We start from the raw sequence: 26999 nt of genomic DNA on the forward strand, positions 1-26999 counted from the left end.
TATCCTTTGTTGGCAATGACAGAGGTCAGATGTTTTCTGTAAGTCTTCACAAGGTCGCACACACTGTTGGTGGTATGTTGGCCCATTCCTCCATGTAGATCTCCTCTAGATCAGTGATGTTCTGGTCTGGGCCTGTCACTGGGTAACACGGACTTTCAACTCCCTCCAAAGGTTTTCTATAGGGTTGAGATGTGGAGACTGGCTAGGCCACTCCAGGACCTTCATATGCTTCTTACGAAGCCACTCCTTCATTGCCCTGGCGGTGTGCTTTGGCTCATTATTAGTGATGAGCGAATGTGCTCGCCACTATTCGGTACTCGCCCAAGTATTGGGGTACGCTGTGTACTTGGCGAGCAGCGAGCATTTCCGGGATTATTCTGCAGTCTCCACCCAGCAGTTTTGGCGGACTTTAGAGACCCAATCACGGTGCAGGGATTGTCTGCCAGGCCATGAAACGCCGCAGCCATCTTTGTTGTGGTCGTGCAGTGATTGGCTGGGCCGTAGAGCATCATCCCGAGTATAAGAGACCTGGCGCCGTCCTGCTCGCCGCATTCTGTTCCTGTTTCAGTTAGAGTAGGGAGAGTTGCTGCCGAGATCGGGTCAGAATCGTGGTTTTACAGTTAGTGTAGTTCTGCAACTCTTACATCCACAAGTCCAGAGAAACCAACAGTCCTTTGTAGGGCTAATTTGTGGGTCCCGATATTGCAGCGCTAGGCAGGCAGGACACAGCATATCCACATCAGTGCAAGGTCTGCAGGCACTGTATGTGCATCCATTGCTCCCACTGCTGCTGCAGCTTATTTACTGTCTGTATACCTATTTTTTTTTCCAAAAATTCCCCCCCCCCCCAAAAAAAAAAAAATATACAGTCTGTACTGTCAGACTGAGACCTGTTGAAAAGTTATAGTTTGTCGGGCATATGTAGCATAGTTATGTGTGCAACCCTTGTGACCCTTTTTTTTGGTGTTTTAAATTCACCAAAAAAGGCCTCATATATCTGCGTGCTCCAAGTTGGGTCATTGGATGCCGGTGTACTTATTTTTTAGCTGTCTGATACTCAAATTCTATACAGCGCTATTTAGCACAAAAAAAATTGAAAGGCCACAGATTTGCCAGTGTGGTATTTCTGTTACAGCCCTCATATATCTCTACTCCAAGTTTGGACATTGTAGGCCGGTGTACTTATTGTTTGGCCATGTGATACTCAAATTCTATACAGCACTATTTCACATAAATTAACTTTTAAAAAACAAAAAACAAAAATTGAATGCAGTCTGTTAGGTCAGGCTGAGGCATGCCTGGTGTTTGGGTTTGAAAAATCGTAGATTTGCAGGCATACTGATCACATATTATTTCGCTAATAATAAAGACATTTGTGTTGAGAATTTGAAATAGTGCAGTAGTCCATTTAAAATGGCTAAGGCAAGGGGCAAGGGATGGGGAAGTGGACGTGATGCTGATGGTGCATCCACAGGACGAGGCCGTGGGCAAGGTGAAAGTGGGCAACAATAAAGACCCACATCTTCTCGCTCGACCTTCCTGTCCCAGTTTCTAGGGGACCGCAGCACACCCCTATTGAAGCCTTAGCAGTGTGAAATGGTTGTTGGTTGGATAGTGGATATTGCTTCCAGTCACTTGGCCACCACCACCACCTTGTCTTCCACATGGTCAAGTCTGAGTAGCCGTGAGTGTGGCCAGAATATTCCTCACTCTGATCCTCCTTCCTCCCACCATGCCGAGTGCCCTGAGACAACTGATCCCACACTTGGACACTCTGAAGAGCTGTTCAGTTTTCCATTTGAAGATTCAGAAATCTCTGCCGGTCAGCTTGAAGTGGGGAAAGATGAGACCGCATGTAGAGCTGCCCAAAGCTTTGACCAGCCCCGGTCACATGAAGGCGATGGTGGGAAAGTGTCACAAGAGGTGGATGATGAGACACAATTGCCAGAAAGTCAGGAGGAGGAGCAGGGTGCGGATGTGGAAGATGAGGTGGTGGATGACATAGTGACTGACCCAACCTGGCAGTAGGTCATGCATAGTGAGGACAGCAGCACAAATGGGTAAGGAGGCATATCTCCCCAACAGGCAGGAAGAAGCAGTGTGGTGGCCACAGACAGAAGGCGTGCCTCTGTTCCGCGTAACGCCCACAGGAGTGAAGTTGCCATTCCACTTGTGAGATCTTCCCGAGTCTGGCTATTTTTTAAAGACTCTGCCGATAACCCCAAACAGGCCATTTGCAGCACCTGCCATGCCCGCATCAGCAGGGGTAGCGAAACAACCAGCCAGACCACCACCTGCATGATCCGGCACAAGCAAGCAAAGCACCCCACTGTTTCTTCCACTGTTTTGCGTAGAAGCCAATCCCCAGTACACTGTGCATGTGAAGATGCCTCTAGCCCTGCACCTGTTGTGGGCCACAGTCAAGCAGCACCATCAGCTAGCCTGTCCACGTCCTTGTTCCAGCACAGTGTTCAGTTGTCTGTAACCCAGTCTTTGGAAAGCAAGCGGAAATACCCAGCCAATGCCCCACAGGCCACAGTCCTCAATTCTAATATTTCTCTTCTGCTTGCACTAGAATTGCTGCCTTTAGGCTCATTGAGACTGAAGCTTTCCACAACCTGATGACGGCGGCTGTCCCAAGGTACTTGGTCCCCAGTCACCACTATTTCTCCCGGTGTGCTGTACCGGCATTACACCAGCATGTGTCCCACAACATTACCCGTGCCCTCAACAATGCTGTTACTGGGAAAGTCCACCTAACCACGGACACGTGGACAAGTGCTTGTGGGCAGGAACGCTACATCTCAATGACAGCAGATTGGGTTAACATAGTGGAAGCCGCGACCCAGTCAGACCTTGGGATGGAACACATCCTCCCCACGCCGAGGATTGCTGGCCCTACGTCAATCAGCGTTGCCCCCACAGTCTAAAGCTCCTACTCCTCCTCCGCTTCATCCTCCATCTCTGAAATCAACACATCAGTCAGAAGCTGGAAGCACTGCAGCACTGCCTCAGCCAAGCGGCAACAGGTTGTGCTGAAGCTAATCTGCATAGGAGACTATGGGCTCGGATGCGCATTTGAGATTGGCAAGTCGGAAGGGGCTTGTGATGAAGAGTGCTTTCTCTCGTATAGATCTGGATGGTGTCGGCCTCATCGACTATGGGACTATAAGCTGGGGACCGGAAACGTCTACATAGCGGCATTGAGAGAATACTCGTACATATACTTACGGACTCAAGGGACATCAGTCTGTTTATATTTATATATGTGTGTGTTTTTTGCCTGATATTGTTATATACTGTATATGGTTGCTGTATAGGTGTTTACGTGCACTTATACCTGTGCACTTGCCAACAATAATAATATTCCTTTCTCCCTTTCAGGTTTTCTGGGTGGCTTTATATGCCCTGTCTTTTTGTGTCCTTTGGCGGTTTTGCCTTTAATCACTAGTATATGTCTATGATTGTGATATCTCCCGGCATTCTGCGGGTGGATATCTTGTGCCTCTGTGTCTTGCTGCAACATGCACACTCTGCCCTCTTTTTACCTGTTGTGTTTTTTTTTTTTTTTTTTTTTTTTTCCCTCCCTTCCCCCCTCTCTGGCTTTTTGGTCCTTATCCCACCCCCTCTGCTCTGTGTCCCATGATGTGTCCATCTAGCCGGCCTCGCTAGCTTAGTCCGGTCCTCGGGCTTTATTCCATTTCTCTTTGCCCTGTGTCCTATGACGTGTCCATCTAGCCGGCTGGCACGGCGCGTGCGCAACGTGGTCCTATGGAATACCGCGGTTTGCGCGTGCGCATGTGACCCTTTGGACGCTCTAGGATTGCCGTTCATTATGATTGTGTTCCTGTCGTCATGGCGTCGCTGGCGTCTTCCGGCTTTTACCTCTCTCTCTCTCTCCCACACCGGTATGCAATTTACCTTATTGGATTTATTATTTAAGCACACACTGTTGCACCTTTAGTTTCACTTCCCCTGACGAAGCTGCGGAGGCAGCGATACGCGTGGGGTGCGCTCCCACCTTATCCTTCTCCTACCTCAGGGCCATTTTGGGGCTGTTATGTTCCCTGGCTCTATGTGGATTTAACCCTTGTGGTGCTCTGTGCCCTTTGACATTGCTGCATCTCCATATACCAGAATTGACGCAGGACAGGTTGTATCCACAGCTGTTATATAGCATGCTATCACATTCCAATCTCAGGACCATGTATTGCATGGATGTTTCATTTTTTGGTTATTAGCAGTGGATACTGACATATTGTGGTCGAGTCCTTTGCGGCCTGTATAGGCACATTTTTGCAGGAGAGCATATGTGACTAGGTGCATCTAGGGTAGGATATTACTGTTTTCCTATTGTATTATGGGATTGTCATTTATTATGGGATATGATGGGTATAGGGATTTGTACATTTGTTTTTAAATGTTTTTAACATGTTTTTTGAGGTGTTTAATAAAGGTGTTTTGCTTTATAGTACTACCGATTGTCTCTATATTTTGGGTTGTGCATACTATTTTTAGTCTACCCTTTCTCTTTTCGTTTGTCCTGTTCTATTTATAGACTAAGTATTGCACCCCTTGATGGTGACTGTGACATTATATATTGGTGCGCCCCTTTCTATCTTTACTCTTGTGCTAGTTGTTGCCCCGTGTCCCGGGGTGTTCTTTGGGAGCAGCACACGCATATTTTTGCGTAATTTTGTATATTATTATTATTATTATATATATAATTATTTATTTATTTATTTATTTATTTATTTTTTTTTTTCATATTGGTTTTTGCATACTCGGGTTTAGGGTGATGGACTGGGAGGCTAGGGAGGCGGCCTGGCTAGCCAAACCATCCAATGTGTTTGATCTTTCTGGATCGGTTGCTGTTGAGTCAGAATCAGGTTTTTCCAATGTGTGCTCAGAATTGATGAGGGCACATAAGACAGGGATTAGACTCTGGTGGAACATGAGGAGTCTAGAAGAGTATTTGAAATTAGGTTTGATACCTCGTGGTTTGAGGGTCTCCATATTTCCAGCTTGGGAACCCTCAGGATCATTTAAACAGATTTGGGAACAGGGTCTTACACGCTGTTCAAATATACTTATCAACCTATTATTGGAGCATGACAGAGACCTGTTTACGGCGACCAAGACCTCCATTAAAGAATTGGAAACCAAATTGAACACATTTGAAGGGACACAGGTGCATACCTTCAAGACCACACTTAAAGAGACCTTGGACAAATATGAGGTAGAGGTGACGAGCAGGAAGCGTAAAAAACTTCTTAGGGACAGGACTGATTTTGAGCAAAATGCAGTGTATAGATGGACGCACAGGGGTAACCCACGCCGTACTAGAACCTATGGCCATGGTTCCGTGACAGCAACTACAATATCCACCTCTCTACCTCGTGGTGAAGAAAGCTCTAGTGATGATTTTTTATCTTCCACCGGAAGCGAGGTAGACCACGGACCAGGCGTGGGAGGAGACGGAGGGGGAACAAGAAAACGCATAACGCGCCACAGGGACCACAATCCGACTTACCCCCACAAATACTCAACCAGACGGAAATAAATCAAGCCTCCTCCCCCCCTGATACGGAACAGACCTCTGGAGCCTCTACATCCACCCTCCAGGTAATAAATCTTTCTAAATATGAACTTACTGCGGTGGAACTTGCCGTCCTGAAGAGGGGTTTAACTTTTGCTCCCACACATACGGCCGACAAATTTACTTTAGTTAAGGACCTCTATTTGTTTTGTAGGAACCTCACATTTCAGGTTATCTACAAAAAACCGGATATTCTACAATCAATACCTGAGGATGAGCGCCAAGCCTTTCAAGATCTACTAGCCCTACTGGAGGAGAACGAATCAGGGTGTACCAGAAGAAAGTTCCCTGGCAGAAATAGATCCCTTAAAACGCCTTCCTTTTCCTTGGTACCCGCAATCAAGATATTCTTTGAGCTGGTGAAACGAGACATTCTGGCAATGCCAACACAGGTGGGTAGATCCTCTAACCTTAATCTTGCCGAAAAACGGGCCTTGCGGGACTTACAAAGCAACAAGGAATTTGTGATTAAAGAGGCGGATAAGGGGGGCAATGTGGTGCTGTGGTCAATTGAAGCATATTTAGAGGAGGCCAATAGACAGCTCACTAACCCCAGATGCTATCAAAAATTACCTTCAGATCCCACAGCAGTGTTTGCGTCTAAATTTGACTCTTTACTCTGCAGGACGCTAAGTTTCGGCATTATCTCGCCCCAAGAGAAAAAATATTTATGGGTGGAACATCCGGTCACGGCAACATTTTATATGTTGCCGAAGATACATAAAGACGAGAAGAAACCACCAGGAAGGCCGATTGTTTCTAGCATTGGGAGTATCTGCGAGCGGGCAAGTGAGTATTTGGACTTCTTCTTCCAGCCAATAGTCACGGCCTTGCCCTCCTTTATAAGGGATTCTGCCCATTTTATTGAGGTCTGTGGACGGATAGAACTGCCGGGAGAATTCTACCTGGTAACGTGTGATGTGGAGTCTTTGTACTCCAACATCAAGCATAGTGATGGCCTGCATGCGGTTACTTTTTGCCTAGACAAACTGTCACACTCAGATCGGGGGCATGATTCTTTTCTGTTGGATCTGCTGAAATTTGTTCTTCATCACAACTATTTTTTGTTTGACAGAACATTTTATTTACAGACAGCTGGAGTGGCAATGGGGGCGAAATGTGCACCAACCTACGCAAACATCTTCTTAGGTTGGTGGGAGGAGGTGTTTGTGTACCCATCCCTGGCATATCAACATCATGTCCGGAATTGGCATCGCTATATCGATGACTTATTCTTTATTTGGTCGGGCAGCAGGGAGGGTTGTACTGATTTCATCCACAGCCTCAATTCCAACCCCCATAATATCTTTTTAACCCACTCAATTTCCAACAGTTCGACTAGCTTTCTGGATCTGAGAATTTTCGTACAAGGGAACAAGCTGGTCACGGACCTTTTCCGGAAGCCCACTGCTACTAACGCTCTTTTGGAGTTCAACAGTTTTCACCCTTGGCACACGAAGGTGGGCGTCCCGACGGGACAATTTTTACGCATTAGACGTAATTGCACTCGGGATCAAGACTTTCTGATGCAAGCTCGGGATCTGACGGACCGCTTCAGACAGAGGAGTTATCCCAAACGAGTGGTTGCCACGGCTTTCCAGCGAGCAAGACAACATGATCAGGCCTCACTTTTGATTCCTGTGGGTCGTTCCCGAGAATCGCAGACGAGGTTCATCACGGACTATAATGACAGCTGGGGGCAGGTAAGACACATCCTCACTAGACATTGGCCGATCTTGCAAACAGATATGCAAACCACACAAGTCATCAGCAATAGGCCGTTATTGACATCTAGAAGAGCCCCGAATCTGAGGCAGTTGTTGACCAGGAGCCATTTTTCTAGGCCCACGGTCAAACTTAATAGGGGTATTGTCCTCAAGGGATCATTCCCCTGTGGGGAATGTAATGTCTGCCCCTTTATGACGCCCACCCGGGACATATTTACACACCCCACGAACTCCAGCAGACATGCGTTAAAGGCTTACATCAACTGCAGGAGCAGAAATGTTATTTATGTGCTAATTTGCCCTTGTAATATGATCTATGTAGGGCAAACATCCCAAGAACTACGTAAGAGGTTTCAAAAACACGTATCAACCATACGCCTGGCGGCTACGGACCAAGGCAAAGGTAAAATCTTGACTCCTGTGGCGGCGCATTTCTTGCTGAAACATAGGGGTTCGCCCATTGATTTGCAAGTTGTGGGGTTACAGAGGGTTTCCTGTGGCGAAAGGGGTGGCAATATATCTAACTATCTCTTGCGTGCTGAGTCCAGGTGGATTTTCGATCTTCAGGCGGTCGCACCCATGGGCCTAAATGAGGAATTGCTCTTCACGGGGTTCCTAGGATAGTTGGCGCGTAGATTCATTGGGGTATTTTTAGTTTCTGGGACGTCTGATTTGGTTCCCTTCAGATTTGGTTCCCATATCTAATTTTGCATTTGTCTCCATTCAGGAAGGCTGAGGACGCACCCAAAAGGGTGATGATCATCCCTGGAAATTGGGATATGGATATTACAAGCTTACTGTGGGGACCAACATGGATGCAGAGGTCTTTGACACATTAGATAATGAAGTGGACCCTGGAGGGTGGATGTGCGGCATGCCATTATGGCAAATGGAAGGACATCTTATGCAGAAGAGATTTTGCTCTCACAGCTACAATGCGGATTTTATGGCAAACTCCTATTATGGACTATGGGCTCGGATGCGCATTTGAGATTGGCAAGTCGGAAGGGGCTTGTGATGAAGAGTGCTTTCTCTCGTATAGATCTGGATGGTGTCGGCCTCATCGACTATGGGACTATAAGCTGGGGACCGGAAACGTCTACATAGCGGCATTGAGAGAATACTCGTACATATACTTACGGACTCAAGGGACATCAGTCTGTTTATATTTATATATGTGTGTGTTTTTTGCCTGATATTGTTATATACTGTATATGGTTGCTGTATAGGTGTTTACGTGCACTTATACCTGTGCACTTGCCAACAATAATAATATTCCTTTCTCCCTTTCAGGTTTTCTGGGTGGCTTTATATGCCCTGTCTTTTTGTGTCCTTTGGCGGTTTTGCCTTTAATCACTAGTATATGTCTATGATTGTGATATCTCCCGGCATTCTGCGGGTGGATATCTTGTGCCTCTGTGTCTTGCTGCAACATGCACACTCTGCCCTCTTTTTACCTGTTGTGTTTTTTTTTTTTTTTTTTTTCCCTCCCTTCCCCCCTCTCTGGCTTTTTGGTCCTTATCCCACCCCCTCTGCTCTGTGTCCCATGATGTGTCCATCTAGCCGGCCTCGCTAGCTTAGTCCGGTCCTCGGGCTTTATTCCATTTCTCTTTGCCCTGTGTCCTATGACGTGTCCATCTAGCCGGCTGGCACGGCGCGTGCGCAACGTGGTCCTATGGAATACCGCGGTTTGCGCGTGCGCATGTGACCCTTTGGACGCTCTAGGATTGCCGTTCATTATGATTGTGTTCCTGTCGTCATGGCGTCGCCGGCGTCTTCCGGCTTTTACCTCTCTCTCTCTCTCCCACACCGGTATGCAATTTACCTTATTGGATTTATTATTTAAGCACACACTGTTGCACCTTTAGTTTCACTTCCCCTGACGAAGCTGCGGAGGCAGCGATACGCGTGGGGTGCGCTCCCACCTTATCCTTCTCCTACCTCAGGGCCATTTTGGGGCTGTTATGTTCCCTGGCTCTATGTGGATTTAACCCTTGTGGTGCTCTGTGCCCTTTGACATTGCTGCATCTCCATATACCAGAATTGACGCAGGACAGGTTGTATCCACAGCTGTTATATAGCATGCTATCACATTCCAATCTCAGGACCATGTATTGCATGGATGTTTCATTTTTTGGTTATTAGCAGTGGATACTGACATATTGTGGTCGAGTCCTTTGCGGCCTGTATAGGCACATTTTTGCAGGAGAGCATATGTGACTAGGTGCATCTAGGGTAGGATATTACTGTTTTCCTATTGTATTATGGGATTGTCATTTATTATGGGATATGATGGGTATAGGGATTTGTACATTTGTTTTTAAATGTTTTTAACATGTTTTTTGAGGTGTTTAATAAAGGTGTTTTGCTTTATAGTACTACCGATTGTCTCTATATTTTGGGTTGTGCATACTATTTTTAGTCTACCCTTTCTCTTTTCGTTTGTCCAGAAGCTGGAAGCACTGCATCACTGCCTCAGCCAAGCGGCAACAGGCTGTGCTGAAGCTAATCTGCATAGGGGACAAACTGCACAATGCAGAAGAGTTGTGGACAGTGCTGAAAGAGCAGTCAGATGTTTGGATGACACCGCTGAACCTACAGCTAGGCATGGTTGTGTGTGAGACCAAACACCGAACCACCATGGAACAAGAAATCGCCAGAAAGTCTTAAAGCTCAGGAATCTTTAAAATATGCCTTTATTTAAGGAAATGGCAACAATATATATACAAAAGTATTTTAAAATAATATATAAAAAAATAAAATAAAATAAAAAATACCGCAAGAACAGGATTACATGGTACCCATACTCAGCAGAGTAACCCCCAATACTGAAAAAATCTTTATATTTTCTTTTTCATTGTGCATATCATAAAGTGCAAAGAATATTATATGAAAATTACAAATATGAAAACAATATACATGTGATGGTTACATGAAACGAGGGCTCAGTAACATTGTGGAAAAAGTGCCAAAAGAATGAGCACAATAAAAGTAATTGTATAAAAAAATATAACAACACACATAATTAAAGTGCCCGAGTGCATAGACCTTTATAAGGTCTATAGATATATGACCATACACAAAGGTGCGGTAGCACAGCGATATCGCTCTTATATATACCTGGGGGGTAGGCTGGGTCCTGAACCTGCGGGCGCCCGACGGATATGTTTCCTTCGTCAGGGGGTGATCATTACTGATCTAGAGGGGTTTTTATAGTGCAGACTTATAGAGCGCTGCGGCCCGGGTGTATCCGGCGCATGCGCAGTCAGGAGGTCTATGAGTTCCGGTCTCCACGTCACATGACCGGCCGCACAGGAACGAAGTACCCGGCGTAACCTAGGAACCATGGACGCAGAGCGCCGGGGCTCACAAACACAGACCGGGCATGCGCACAACCAGGGACACAGTGTGGGAAGAGCGTGAGTGATCTTATACATACTGTATATAGTATGGTAGCTCACACGCAAATAAAAGGTCAATGCCTAGGTGTCTGCATGGAACTAGGAGGTCAAAAAAAGGGGGCATATGAAAGCAAGATTTTTTAACCATATGATTCAGGTATAAATATATTACGCTACATTATATATAATGCAGGACAATGCCCAAATGCCTGCATGGAGCTAGGAGGACAGAAAAAGAGGGCATAGGAAAACAAAGTTTTTTATCGTATAGTTCGGGCATGTGCATATCAAGTTACGATATATATCAAAATAGATGTATGACTGCCAACCCATAAGATTCTGGATAAAAATAATATATACAGTTATGAAAGATAGGAAAAATTATAACTATATGAGTATGGCATATATCTGCATACTGCCACCAGGCTTTAATGCCAATACAATATTAATAAATAAATAAGCAAAATTAAACAGAAATGAATATGAAATATAAATGAATATGAAAATAAATATAAATAAAAAGTAATAAATAATAAAAAAATAATAAATAAAAATTAAAAAATTAAAAATTAAAAATAAAGAATAAAAATAGAAAATAAAAAATAAATAAATAAATAATAAAGAATAAATAAAATAAAAAAATATATAATATATATATATTTTTATTTATTTATTTATTTCATATATTATTTTAACATATTTTTTTATATATATTGTTGCCATTTCCTTAAATAAAGGCATATTTTAAAGATTCCTGAGCTTTAAGACTTGCTGGCGATTTCTTGTTCCATGGTGGTTCGGTGTTTGGTCTCTTCACTACAGTAGTTTGCACTGGTATCTTCACAGTACACCCTAATTACCGGTCTATTCTGATCTCGAGATATACCGTATATTTTGTAGGTATAAATTTGTGGATAAAATAAGGGTATACTGTGTTTTATTCAATGGTTGTGTGTGACAATGGCTGTAACCTGGTGGCGGCTCTGAGGCAAGGTGAGCTCACACACGTACCTTGCTTTGCCCATGTGCTTAACCTCGTGGTTCAACATTTTCTGAAAAGCTACCCGATGCTGCCGGATCTGCTAGTGAAAGTACGCCATCTGTCTGCCCATTTTAAAATGTCAACTACAGCTTCAGCCGCCCTTGCTGTGCTTCAGCAGCGTTTTCAGCTTCCCACTCACCGACTGTTGTGTGATGTCCCCACGTGCTGGAACTCTATGCTGCATATGTTGGAAAGGATTTGTGAGCAGAAGAGGGCCGTTGTTGACTACCAACATCAACAAGGCCGTTGAATTTCATGTCAGACTCCACAAATAAGACCTCAGGAGTTGACATGGATGTCAGACATATGTAACATCCTCCAAAACTTTGAGGATTGCACCAAGATGTTAAGCGGCAATGACGCCATAATTAGCATCACCATCCCACTTCTCAGCATTCTGAAAAACTCTGCTCACAATCAAAGAGGATGCATTGCAGGCGGAGCACGAGGACATGGAGCAAGGAAACATAAATGTTGCAGTACCACAGGGCCCTTGTAGTGGAATTAAAAAATTCCCATGTGAGAACGCTGGCAGCAGATGTCAGAGTTTGTTGCACAACCAAGGACTCCAAGCGAGAGAGACAGAAGTACAATCCAGCTCCGGCTGGGGAACAATGGCCAAGTTCTGGGACAGTTTTCTCAGACCCTCCCATTGTGGCGGTACGGAGGCAAGGGGTGCTGTCACAAGAAGTGCAATGTTTGGGAAGATGGTGAGGGAGTACCTTGCAGATCGTACAAACGTCCTCAGTGATTCATCTGTGCCTTTTAATTATTGGGTATTCAAGCTGGACACGTGGCATGAACTGGCTCTCTACGCCTTGGAGGTCCTGGCCTGCCCTGCTGCTAGCGTTCTGTCAGAGAGAGTTTTTAGTGCCGTTGGTGGAATTATAACAGATAAGCGCATCCACCTGTCAACTGAAAATGCTGACAGGCTGACTCTTATAAAAAATGAACAAGGCGTGGCTTGGGAAAGACTTCTGTACACCGCTAAGTGAAAACAGCGAAACATAACCTCAAATACATTCTCTCTTTTGGGGAGGTGTATTCTCATAGTAACATAGTAACATAGTTAGTAAGGCCGAAAAAAGACATTTGTCCATCCAGTTCAGCCTATATTCCATCATAATAAATACCCAGATCTACGTCCTTCTACAGAACCTAATAATTGTATGATACAATATTGTTCTGCTCCAGGAAGACATCCAGGCCTCTCTTGAACCCCTCGACTGAGTTCGCCATCACCACCTCCTCAGGCAAGCAATTCCAGATTCTCACTGCCCTAACAGTAAAGAATCCTCTTCTATGTTGGTGGAAAAACCTTCTCTCCTCCAGACGCAAAGAATGCCCCCTTGTGCCCGTCACCTTCCTTGGTATAAACAGATCCTCAGCGAGATATTTGTATTGTTCCCTTATATACTTATACATGGTTATTAGATCGCCCCTCAGTCGTCTTTTTTCTAGACTAAATAATCCTAATTTCGCTAATCTATCTGGGTATTGTAGTTCTCCCATCCCCTTTATTAATTTTGTTGCCCTCCTTTGTACTCTCTCTAGTTCCATTATATCCTTCCTGAGCACCGGTGCCCAAAACTGGACACAGTACTCCATGTGCGGTCTAACTAGGGATTTGTACAGAGGCAGTATAATGCTCTCATCATGTGTATCCAGACCTCTTTTAATGCACCCCATGATCCTGTTTGCCTTGGCAGCTGCTGCCTGGCACTGGCTGCTCCAGGTAAGTTTATCATTAACTAGGATCCCCAAGTCCTTCTCCCTGTCAGATTTACCCAGTGGTTTCCCGTTCAGTGTGTAATGGTGATATTGATTCCCTCTTCCCATGTGTATAACCTTACATTTATCATTGTTAAACCTCATCTGCCACCTTTCAGCCCAAGTTTCCAACTTATCCAGATCCATCTGTAGCAGAATACTATCTTCTCTTGTATTAACTGCTTTACATAGTTTTGTATCATCTGCAAATATCGATATTTTACTGTGTAAACCTTCTACCAGATCATTAATGAATATGTTGAAGAGAACAGGTCCCAATACTGACCCCTGCGGTACCCCACTGGTCACAGCGACCCAGTTAGAGACTATACCATTTATAACCACCCTCTGCTTTCTATCACTAAGCCAGTTACTAACCCATTTACACACATTTTCCCCCAGACCAAGCATTCTCATTTTGTGTACCAACCTCTTGTGCGGCACGGTATCAAACGCTTTGGAAAAATCGAGATATACCACGTCCAATGACTCACCGTGGTCCAGTCTATAGCTTACCTCTTCATAAAAACTGATTAGATTGGTTTGACAGGAGCGATTTCTCATAAACCCATGCTGATATGGAGTTAAACAGTTATTCTCATTGAGATAATCCAGAATAACATCCCTCAGAAACCCTTCAAATATTTTACCAACAATAGAGGTTAGACTTACTGGCCTATAATTTCCAGGTTCACTTTTAGAGCCATTTTTGAATATTGGCACCACATTTGCTATGCGCCAGTCCTGCGGAACAGACCCTGTCGCTATAGAGTCACTAAAAATAAGAAATAATGGTTTATCTATTACATTACTTAGTTCTCTTAGTACTCGTGGGTGTATGCCATCCGGACCCGGAGATTTATCTATTTTAATCTTATTTAGCCGGTTTCGCACCTCTTCTTGGGTTAGATTGGTGACCCTTAATATAGGGTTTTCATTGTTTCTTGGGATTTCACCTAGCATTTCATTTTCCACCGTGAATACCGTGGAGAAGAAGGTGTTTAATATGTTAGCTTTTTCCTCGTCATCTACAACCATTCTTTCCTCACTATTTTTTAAGGGGCCTACATTTTCAGTTTTTATTCTTTTACTATTGATATAGTTGAAGAACAGTTTGGGATTAGTTTTACTCTCCTTAGCAATGTGCTTCTCTGTTTCCTTTTTGGCAGCTTTAATTAGTTTTTTAGATAAAGTATTTTTCTCCCTATAGTTTTTTAGAGCTTCAATGGTGCCATCCTGCTTTAGTAGTGCAAATGCTTTCTTTTTACTGTTAATTGCCTGTCTTACTTCTTTGTTTAGCCACATTGGGTTTTTCCTATTTCTAGTCCTTTTATTCCCACAAGGTATAAACCGCTTACACTGCCTATTTAGGATGTTCTTAAACATTTCCCATTTATTATCTGTATTCTCATTTCTGAGGATATTGTCCCAGTCTACCAGATTAAGGGCATCTCTAAGCTGTTCAAACTTTGCCTTCCTAAAGTTCAATGTTTTTGTGACTCCCTGACAAGTCCCCCTAGTGAAAGACAGGTGAAACTGCACAATATTGTGGTCGCTATTTCCTAAATGCCCAACCACCTGCAGATTTGTTATTCTGTCAGGTCTATTAGATAGTATTAGGTCTAAAAGTGCTGCTCCTCTGGTTGGATTCTGCACCAATTGTGAAAGATAATTTTTCTTGGTTATTAGCAGAAACCTGTTGCCTTTATGGGTTTCACAGGTTTCTGTTTCCCAGTTAATATCCGGGTAGTTAAAGTCCCCCATAACCAGGACCTCATTATGGGTTGCAGCTTCATCTATCTGCTTTAGAAGTAGACTTTCCATGCTTTCTGTTATATTTGGGGGTTTGTAACAGACCCCAATGAGAATTTTGTTACCATTTTTCCCTCCATGAATTTCAACCCATATGGACTCGACATCCTCATTCCCTTCGCTAATATCCTCCCTTAAAGTGGACTTTAGACAAGACTTTACATAGAGACAAACCCCTCCTCCTCTCCGATTTTTACGATCCTTTCTAAACAGACTGTAACCCTGTAAGTTAACTGCCCAGTCATAGCTTTCATCTAACCATGTCTCGGTTATTCCCACTATGTCAAAGTTACCTGTAGATATTTCTGCTTCTAGTTCTTCCATCTTGTTTGTCAGGCTTCTGGCGTTTGCGAGCATGCAGTTTAGAGGATTTTGTTTTGTTCCAATCTCCTCACTGTGGATTGTTTTAGAAATGTTCTTACCTCCCTTCTGAGTATGTTTTCCTGGGTCGTCTTTGTTCGAGTCTAATGTTTTTCTTCCCGTCCCCTCTTCTTCTAGTTTAACGCCCTCCTGATGAGTGTAGCGAGTCTTCTGGCGAATGTGTGTTTCCCAGGTTTGTTGAGGTGTAGTCCGTCTCTGGCGAGGAGTCCATCATACCAGTAATTCACACCGTGGTCCAGGAATCCAAATCCTTGTTGTCTGCACCATCGTCTTAGCCAGTTGTTTGCATCAAGGATCCTGTTCCATCTCCTGATGCCATGCCCGTCTACTGGAAGGATAGAAGAAAAAACTACCTGTGCATCCAGTTCCTTTACTTTCTTCCCCAACTCTTCAAAGTCCTTGCAGATTGTCGGTAGGTCCTTCCTTGCCGTGTCATTGGTGCCAACATGTATCAGAAGAAATGGGTGGACGTCCTTGGAGCTGAAGAGCTTTGGTATCCTATCGGTCACATCCTTGATCATCGCACCTGGAAGGCAGCATACTTCTCTTGCAGTTATGTCCGGTCTGCAGATGGCTGCTTCGGTGCCTCTCAGTAGTGAGTCTCCCACCACCACCACTCTTCGTTGCTTCTTGGCTGTTCTTTTTGCTGTCACTTGTTGCTGTGTGCCCTTTTCTTTTTTGCTTGCTGGTATTGCTTCATTCTTAGGTGTGCCATCTTCATCCTCTACAAAGATTTGATATCGGTTCTTCAGTTGTGTGGTTGGTGATTTCTCCATGGTCTTCTTGCTTCTTTTGGTCACATGCTTCCACTCATCTGCTTTTGGAGGTTCTCTGACACTTTTTGCACCTTCTGTGACCAGTAGAGATGCTTCTGTTCTGTCTAGAAAGTCTTCATTTTCTTTGATGAGTTTCAAAGTTGCTATTCTTTCTTCCAGACCCCGCACCTTTTCTTCTAAAAGGGCCACTAGTCTACACTTCTGACAGGTGAAATTGGATTCTTCTTCTGGTCGATCTGTGAACATGTAGCACATGCTGCAGCTCACCATGTAGGTTGTCACATCTGCCATGTTGCTCCTAGATCCTGCTGACTTGCTGTGTGTTTTCCTTCTTGTGTAATCTACTCAGCCAAGCTCTCTTGCAATAATGTCCTACAGGCAAAAATTACGGCGCGCGGTTTGGTGATGCTTTCGAAGCAGCTGGTCCCGGCTGTACCCAACGATCTTCTAGCTTAGGGAGACTTCGCTTCTCCCAGAAGGCACCTGGAATATGCAAATTAGCCTCCTGAAGCTTGAATCCCTGGTTTGGTGATGCTTTCGAAGCAGCTGGTCCCGGCTGTACCCAACGATCTTCTAGCTTAGGGAGACTTCGCTTCTCCCAGAAGGCACCTGGAATATGCAAATTAGCCTCCTGAAGCTTGAATCCCTGGTTTGAAGCTTGAATCCCTGGTGTACCTCATGCACCCTCATGCACCTCTTCACAACCACACATGGGTATACGCTTCCAGATTTGGTCTGTTTGTTCTTATCCTCCTCCTTATCCTCATCCAGAACCACTATATCACCAGGGAATTGGGCATGACATTACATTGGGCCTACTTCTTAACTCGGTCTCCTGTAATCTGTCCTGTACCTGCCAGGATGAACGTTCTCTGTACGGTGCATGTTGGCCAAGGGGGCTGTGATGGCATTCTTTGATTTTTTAAAAAAAGGACAACACATTGGGGAATTGGGCATGACATTCCTTATCCTCATCCTCCTCATCCAGAACCACTATAGCACCAGGGTGAATGTGGTCTGTACGGTGCATGTTGGCCAAGGGGGCTGTGATGGAACTCTTTTATTTTTTTAAAAAAGGACAACACATTGGGGAATTGGGCATGACATTACATTGGGCCTACTTCTTAACTTGGTCTCCTGCAATCTGTCCTGTACCTGCCAGTAGATCACCAGGGTGAACGTGCTCTGTACGGTGCATGTTGGCCAAGGGGGCTGTGATGGAACTCTTTTATTTTTTTAAAAAAGGACAACACATTGGGGAATTGGGCATGACATTACATTGGGCCTACTTCTTAACTTGGTCTCCTGCAATCTGTCCTGTACCTGCCAGTAGATCACCAGGGTGAACGTGCTCTGTACGGTGCATGTTGGCCAAGGGGGCTGTGATGGCATTCTTTGATTTTTTAAAAAAAGGACAACACATTGGGGAATTGGGCATGACATTCCTTATCCTCATCCTCCTCCTCCAGAACCACTATATCACCAGGGTGAATGTGGTCTGTACAGTGCATGTTGGCCAAGGGGGCTGTGATGGAACTCATTTATTTTTTTAAAAAAGGACAACACATTGGGGAATTGGGCATGACATTACATTGGGCCTACTTCTTAACTTGGTCTCCTGCAATCTGTCCTGTACCTGCCAGTAGATCACCAGGGTGAACATGCTCTGTACTGTTATAGGCCAGTGAATTTTGAGCAAGGGGGCTGTGATGGCACTTTTTTATTTTTAAAAAAATGGAACCCACATTGGGGAATTGGGCATGACATTACATTGGGCCTACTTCTTCATTCTGTTTCCTGCAATGTGTCCTTTAACTGCCACTAGATCACCTGGGTGAACGTGCTCTGTACGGTGCATTTTGGCCAAGGGGGCTGTGATGGCGCTTTTATTTTTTTTAAAAAGGATCCCACATTGGGGAATTGAGCATGACATTACATTGGGCCTACTTCTTCATTCTGTCTCCTGCAATGTGTCCTTTTACTGCCAGTAGATCACCAGGGTGAACGTGCTCTGTATGGTGCATTTTTGGCAATGGGGCTGTGATGGCACTCTTTTATTTTTAAAAAAATGGATCCCACATTGGAGAATTGGGCATGACATTCCATTGGGCCTACTTCTTAACTCTGTCTCCTGCAATATGTCCTTTAACTGCCACTAGATCACCAGGGCTGACGTGCTCTGTAGTCTTATAGGCCACAGAATTTTGGGCTAGGGGGCTGTGATGGCACTAGTATATTTTTTTAAAAAGGTACCCCACATTGGTGAAAACACATCCTTGTTGGCAAAGACTTCATAACATTTGTGTACCTTAACCCCTTAGCGACCGCCGATACGCCTTTTAACGGCGGCCGCTAAGGGTACTTAAACCACAGCGCCGTTAATTAACGGCGCTGTGGAAAAAGTCCATAGCGCCCCCCAGAGGCCGATTTTCTCCAGGGTCTGGGCTGCCGAGGGTAGCCGAGACCCCAGAGAACATGATTCGGGGGGTTTTTAACCCACCCCGCATTTGCGATCGCCGGTAATTAACCGTTTACCGGCGATCGCAAAAAAAAAAAAAAAAAAAAGCGATCTCTTTTTAATTTCTCTGTCCTCCGATGTGATCGCACATCGGAGGACAGAGAAAAGGGGTCCCAGGTGGCCCCCCAATACTCACCTAGCTCCCCCGATGCTACTCGTGTTTCCCGGTGGGCGCCGCCATCTTCAAAATGGCGGGCGCATGCGCAGTGCGCCCGCCGGCCGGCACCGGGAGAATCTTTGGGGTCTCGGCTGCCGGGGGTAGCCGAGACCCCAAAGAGCATGATCGGGGTCGGTATTACCGACCCCTGTTTTGCGATCGCCGGTAATTAACTGTTTACCGGCGACCGCAAAAAAAAAAAAAAAAGTAAAGTGTAATTCTCTGTCCTCTGATGTGATCGTACATCAGAGGACAGAGAAATAGGGGGATTCGGGGACCCTAGCAAATTCACCTAGGTCCCTGGATCCTCTTGCTGCTCCTCCTGGCCCCCGGCAGAAGAACATGGCGGACGCATGCCCAGTGCGCCCGCCATCTGTCTCCATCTGCCGGCCGGCAGGAGAACAGCAGTTGGGGCTAAAATTAGGGTTAGGGGTAGGGTTAGGGTTAGGGGTAGGGTTAGGGGTAGGGTTAGAGTTAGGGGTAGGGTTAGGGGTAGGGTTAGGGTTAGGGGTAGGGTTAGGGGTAGGGTTAGGGGTAGGGTTAGGGGTAGGGGTAGGGTTAGGGGTAGGGTTAGGGGTAGGGTTAGGGGTAGGGGTATGGGTTAGGGGTAGGGTTAGGGGTAGGGTTAGGGCTAGGGGTAGGGGTAGGGTTAGGGCTAGGGGTAGGGCTAGGGCTAGGGTTAGGGCTAGGGTTAGGGCTAGGGTTAGGGCTAAATTTAGGGTTAGGGTTGGGGCTAAATTTAGGGTTAGGGTTGGGGCTAAACTTAGGGTTAGGCTTCTTTCACATGTCGGTACGGGGCCGTCGCAATGCGTCGGCCCGACATACCGACGCACGTTGTGAAAATTGTGCACAACGTGGGCAGCAGCTGTAGTTTTTCAACGCATCCGCTGCCCAATCTATGTCCTGGGGAGGAGGGGGCGGAGTTACGGCCACGCATGCGCGGTCAGAAATGGCGGATGCGACGTACAAAAAAACGTTTCATTGAACGTTTTTTTGTGCCGACGCTCCGCCAAAACACAACTGATCCAGTGCACGACGGACGCGACGTGTGGCCATCCGTCACGATCCGTCGGCAATACAAGTCTATGGGCAAAAAACGCATCCTGCGGGCACATTTGCAGGATCCGTTTCTTGTCCAAAACGACGGATTGCGACGGAATGCCAAACGACGCAAGTGTGAAAGTAGCCTTAGGGCTAGGGTTAGGGTTGGGGCTAAAGTTAGGGCTAGGGTTGGGGCTAAAGTTAGGGTTAGAGCTAGGATTAGGGTTAGGGTTTGGATTAGGGTTGGTATTAGGGTTAGGGTTGGCATTAGGGTTACGCTTGGGATTAGGGTTAGGTTTGGGATTAGGGTTAAGGTTAGGGTTGTGATTAGGGGTGTATTGGGATTAGGGTTAGGTTTGAGGTTAGGGTTGAGATTAGGATTAGGGGTGTGTTGGATTTAGGGTTTTGATTAGGGTTATGGTTAGGGTTGACATTAGGGTTGTTTTGGGGTAAGGGTTGTGATTAGGGTTGAGCGAAATGGGTCGTTCATTTTCAAAAGTCGCCGACTTTTGGCAAAGTCGGGTTTCATGAAACCCGATCCGACCCCTGTGCGGGGTCGGCCATGCGGTACGCGACTTTCGCGCCAAAGTCGCGTTTCAATGACGTGAAAAGCGCCATTTCTCAGCCAATGAAGGTAAACGCAGAGTGTGGGCAGCGTGATGACATAGGTCCTGGTCCCCACCATCTTAGAGAAGGGCATTGCAGTGATTGGCTTGCTGTCTGCGGCGTCACAGGGGCTATAAAGGGGCGTTCCCGCCGACCGCCATCTTACTGCTGCTGATCTGAGCTTAGGGAGAGGTTGCTGCCGCTTCGTCAGAAGCAGGGATAGCGTTAGGCAGGGTCCATTAACCACCAAACCGCTTGTGCTGTAGCGATTTGCACTGTCCAACACCACCTTCGGTGTGCAGGGACAGTGGAAGCTACATTTTTTTTTTTTTCTCAGCGCTGTAGCTCATTGGGCTGCCCTAGAAGGCTCCCTGATAGCTGCATTGCTGTGTGTACGCCGCTGTGCAAACCAACTGCTTTTTTCAAAGCACAAATCCTCTTGTTCCTTCCTTTCTGCACAGCTATCTTGTTTGTTTGTCCACACTTTTTATTTAATTTGTGCATCAGTCCACTCCTTATTGCTGCCTGCCATACCTGGCTGAGATTACTGCAGGGAGATAGTAATTGTAGGACACTCCGTTTTTTTTTTGTTTTTTTTTGTGGGAGATTAAGATTGGCATTTCTGCTAGAGTGCCATCCCTGTGTGTGCCATCTCTCACTCAGTGGGCCATAGAAAGCCTATTTATTTTTTTGCTTGATTTGGGTTATAAAATCTACCTGAAAAAATCACTACATCAATCAGTGGGAGAAAAATATTGGCCTCTCGGCTTGTGTGCCACTCTTGACTCCTGTCTGTGCCATCTCTCACTCAGTGGGCCATAGAAAGCCTATTTATTTTTTTTGCTTGATTTGGGTTATAAAATCTACCTGAAAAAATCACTACATCAATCAGTGGGAGAAAAATATTGGCCTCAGGGCTTGTGTGCCACTCCTGACTCCTGTGTGCATCATCACTCACTCAGTGGGCCATAGAAAGCCCATTTTTTTTTTTTTTTTTGCTTTATTTGGGTTCTAAATTCTACCTGAAAAAATCAATAAATCAATCAGTGGGAGATTAATATTGGCCTTTGGGCTTGTGTGCCAGTCCTAAGCGTGCCATCTCTCTCTCTCAGATAGTGGGCCATAGAAAGCCTATTTATTATTTTTTTTATTGGGTTTATAAATTTTCCCTGGAACAAAAAAAAAAAAAGTGGGAGATTAATATTGGCCTCTGGGCTTGTGTGCCAGTCCTGAGCGTGCCATCTCTCTCACAAATAGTGGGCCATAGAAAGCCTATTTATTTTTTTGCTTGATTTGGGTTCTAAAATCTACCTGAAAAAATCACTACATCAATCAGTGGGAGAAAAATATTGGCCTCAGGGCTTGTGTGCCACTCCTGACTCCTGTGTGCGTCATCTCTCACTCAGTGGGCCATAGAAAGCCTTTTTTTGTTTTATTTGTTTTCTAAATTCTCCCTGAAAAAAATCATTTTATTTTATTTGGTTTCTAAATTCTTCCTGAAAAAATCATTTTATTCTATTATTTTTTTTTCCTAAAGTCTCCCTGAAAAAAACAAAAAAACAAATCAGTGGGAGATTAATATTGCCCTTTCTGCTTGTGTGCCAGTCTTGACTCCTGGGTGTGCCATCTCTCTCTCTCTCTCCAATTGTGGGCCATAGAAAGCCTATTATTTTTTTAGCTTGATTTGGGTTCCAAAATCTACCTGAAAAAATCACTACATCAATCAGTGGGAGATAAATATTGGCCTCTGGGCTTGTGTGCCACTCCTGACTCCTGTGTGCGTCATCTCTCACTCAGTGGGCCATAGAAAGCCTTTTTTTGTTTTATTTGTTTTCTAAATTCTCCCTGAAAAAATCATTTTATTTTATTTGGTTTCTAAATTCTTCCTGAAAAAATCATTTTATTCTATTATTTTTTTTTTCCTAAAGTCTCCCTGAAAAAAACAAAAACAAAAAAAAAAACAGTGGGAGATTAATATTGCCCTTTCTGCTTGTGTGCCAGTCTTGACTCCTGGGTGTGCCATCTCTCTCTCTCTCTCTCCAATTGTGGGCCATAGAAAGCCTATTATTTTTTTAGCTTGATTTGGGTTCCAAAATCTACCTGAAAAAATCACTACATCAATCAGTGGGAGATAAATATTGGCCTCTGGGCTTGTGTGCCACTCCTGACTCCTGTGTGCGTCATCTCTCACTCAGTGGGCCATAGAAAGCCTTTTTTTGTTTTATTTGTTTTCTAAATTCTCCCTGAAAAAATCATTTTATTTTATTTGGTTTCTAAATTCTTCCTGAAAAAATCATTTTATTCTATTATTTTTTTTTCCTAAAGTCTCCCTGAAAAAAAAAAAAAATCAAATCAGTGGGAGATTAACCCCTTTACCCCCAAGGGTGGTTTGCACGTTAATGACCGGGCCAATTTTTACAATTCTGACCACTGTCCCTTTATGAGGTTATAACTCTGGAACGCTTCAATGGATCCTGGTGATTCTGACATTGTTTTCTCGTGACATATTGTACTTCATGACAATGGTAAAAATTATTTGATAGTACCTGCGTTTATTTGTGAAAAAAACGGAAATTTGGCGAAAATTATGAAAATTTCGCAATTTTCCAACTTTGAATTTTTATGCAATTAAATCACAGAGATATGTCACACAAAATACTTAATAAGTAACATTTCCCACATGTCTACTTTACATCAGCACAATTTTGGAACCAAAATTTTTTTTTGTTAGGGAGTTATAAGGGTTAAAAGTTGACCAGCAATTTCTCATTTCTACAACACCATTTTATTTTAGGGACCACATCTCATTTGAAGTCATTTTGAGGGGTCTATATGATAGAAAATACCCAAGTGTGACACCATTCTAAAAACTACACCCCTCAAGGTGCTCAAAACCATATTCAAGAAGTTTATTAACCCTTCTGGTGCTTCACAGGAATTTTTTGAATGTTTAAATAAAAATGAACATTTAACTTTTTTTCACAAAAAATGTAATTCAGCTCCAATTTGTTTTATTTTACCAAGGGTAACAGGAGAAAATGGACCCCAAACATTGTTGTACAATTTGTCCTGAGTATGCCAATACCCCACATGTGGGGGTAAACCACTGTTTGGGCGCATGGCAGAGCTCGGAAGCGAAGGAGTGCCATTTGACTTTTCAATGCAAAATTGACTGGAATTGAGATGGGACGCCATGTTTCGTTTGGAGAGCCCCTGATGTGGCTAAACATTGAAACCCCCCACAAGTGACACCATTTTGGAAAGTAGACCCCCTAAGGAACTTATCTAGAGGTGTGGTGAGCACTTTGACCCAACAAGTGCTTCACAGAAGTTTATAATGTAGAACCGTAAAAATAAAAAATCATATTTTTTCACAAAAATTATCTTTTCGCCCCCAATTTTTTATTTTCCCAAGGGTAAGAGAAGAAATTGGACCCCAAAAGTTGTTGTACAATTTGTCCTGAGTACGCTGATAGCCCATATGTGGGGGTAAACCACTGTTTGGGCGGATGGGAGAGCTCGGAAGGGAAGGAGCGCCGTTTGACTTTTCAATGCAAAATTGACAGGAATTGAGATGGGACGTCATGTTGCGTTTGAAGAGCCACTGATGTGCCTAAACATTGAAACCCCCCACAAGTGACACCATTTTGGAAAGTAGACCCCCTAAGGAACTTATCTAGAGGTGTGGTGAGCACTTTGACCCACCAAGTGCTTCACAGAAGTTTATAATGTAGAACCGTAAAAATAAAAAATCATATTTTTTCACAAAAATTATCTTTTTGCCCCCAATTTTTTATTTTCCCAAGGGTAAGAGAAGAAATTGGACCCCAAAAGTTGTTGTACAATTTGTCCTGAGTACGCGGATACCCCATATGTGGGGGTAAACCACTGTTTGGGTGGATGGGAGAGCTCGGAAGGGAAGGAGCGCCGTTTGACTTTTCAAAGCAAAATTGACAGGAATTGAGATGGGACGCCATGTTGCGTTTGAAGAGCCACTGATGTGCCTAAACATTGAAACCCCCCACAAATGACACCATTTTGGAAAGTAGACCCCCTAAGGAACTTATCTAGAGGTGTGGTGAGCACTTTGACCCACCAAGTGCTTCACAGAAGTTTATAATGCAGAGCCGTAAAAATAAAACAAAATTTTTTTCCCACAAAAATTATTTTTTTAGCCCCCAGTTTTGTATTTTCCTGAGGGTAACAGGAGAAATTGGACCCCAAAATTTGTTGCCCAATTTGTCCTGAGTGCGATGATACACCATATGTGGGGGGAACCACTGTTTGGGCACATGGGAGGGCTCAGAAGGGAAGGAGTGCCATTTGAATGCAGACTTAGATGGAATGGTCTGCAGGTGTCACATTGCGTTTGCAGAGCCCCTAATGTACCTAAACAGTAGAAACCCCCCACAAGTGACACCATTTTGGAAAGTAGACCCCCTTAGGAACTTATCTAGATGTGTGCTGAGCGCTTTGACCCACCAAGGGCTTCACAGAAGTTTATAATGGAGAGCCGTAAAAATAAAACAAAAATTTTTTCCCACAAAAATTATTTTTTAGCCCCCAGTTTTGTATTTTTCCGAGGGTAAAAGGAGAAATTCGACCCCACAATTTGTTGTCCAATTTGTCCTGAGTGCGCTGATACCCCATATGTGGGGGGGAACCACTGTTTGGGCGCATGGGAGGGCTCGGAAGGGAAGGAGCTCCATTTGGAATGAGGACTTAGATGGAATGGTCTGCAGGTGTCACATTGCATTTGCAGAGCCCCTAATGTACCTAAACAGTAGAAACCTCCCACAAGTGACACCATTTTGGAAACTAGACCCCCTAAGGAACTCATCTAGATGTGTTGTGATAGCTTTGAACCCCCAAGTGTTTCACTACAGTTTGTAACGCAGAGCCGTGAAAATTAAAAAAAAAAATCTTTCCCCCCAAAATTATTTTTTAGCCCCCAGTTTTGTATTTTCCCGAGGGTAAGAGGAGAAATTCGACCCCAAAAGTTGTTGTCCAATTTGTCCTGAGTACGCTGATACCCCGTATGTTGGGGGAAACCAACGTTTGAGCGCATGGCAGAGCTCGGAAGGGAAGGAGCGCCATTTGGAATGCAGACTTAGATGGAATGGTCTGCAGACGTCACATTGCGTTTGCAGAACCCCTAATGTACCTAAACAGTAGAAACCCCCCACAAGTGACCCCATATTGGAAACTAGACCCCCCAGGGAACTAATCTAGATGTGTTGTGAGAACTTTGAACCCCCAAGTGTTTCACTACAGTTTATAACGCAGAGCCGTGAAAATAAAAAATCTTTTTTTTTCCCACAAAAAATATGTTTTAGCCCCGAGTTTTGTATTTTCCCAAGGGTAGCAGGAGAAATTGGACCCCAAAAGTTGTTGTCCTATTTGTCCTGAGTACGCTGATACCCCATATGTTGGGGTAAACCCCTGCTTGGGCACACGGGAGAGCTCGGAAGGGAAGAAGCACTGTTTTACTTTTTCAACGCAGAATTGGCTGGAATTGAGATCGGACGCCATGTCGCGTTTGGAGAGCCCCTGATGTGCCTAAACAGTGGAAACCCCCCAATTATAACTGAAACCCTAATCCAAACACATCCCTAACCCTAATCCCAATGGTAACCCTAACTACACCTCTAACCCTGACACACCCCTAACCCTAATCCCAACCCTATTCCCAACCGTAAATGTAATCTAAACCCTAACTGTAACTTTAGCCCCAACCCAAACTGTAGCCCTAGCCCTAACCCTAGCCCTAACCCTAGCCCTAACCCTAACCCTAGCCCTAGCCCTAACCCTAGCCCTAACCCTAACCCTAGCCCTAACCCTAGCCCTAACCCTAACCCTAACCCTAGCCCTAACCCTAGCCCTAACCTTAGCCCTAACCCTAGCCCTAACCCTAGCCCTAACCCTAGCCCTAACCCTAGCCCTAACCCTAGCCCTAGCCCTAACCCTAGCCCTAACCCTAGCCCTAACCCTAGCCCTAACCCTAGCCCTAACCCTAGCCCTAGCCCTAATGGGAAAATGGAAATAAATACATTTTTTTAATTTTTCCCTAACTAAGGGGGTGATGAAGGGGGGTTTGATTTACTTTTATAGCGGGTTTTTTAGCGGATTTTTATGATTGGCAGCCGTCACACACTGAAAGACGCTTTTT

At 44.6% G+C, this 26999-nt stretch overlaps 1 long non-coding RNA gene across 1 annotated transcript in view; it reads right to left on the bottom strand.

Moving 5' to 3' along the window:
- LOC138667107 (uncharacterized) overlaps positions 1-26999 on the bottom strand; it is a 145763-nt gene that overhangs the window by 110762 nt on the left and 8002 nt on the right. The gene's annotated exons all lie outside the window — the stretch shown is intronic.

This window comes from Ranitomeya imitator, chromosome 2 (genome assembly GCF_032444005.1).
Source record: "Ranitomeya imitator isolate aRanImi1 chromosome 2, aRanImi1.pri, whole genome shotgun sequence".
In the NCBI taxonomy this organism is placed as follows: Eukaryota; Metazoa; Chordata; class Amphibia; order Anura; family Dendrobatidae; genus Ranitomeya; species Ranitomeya imitator.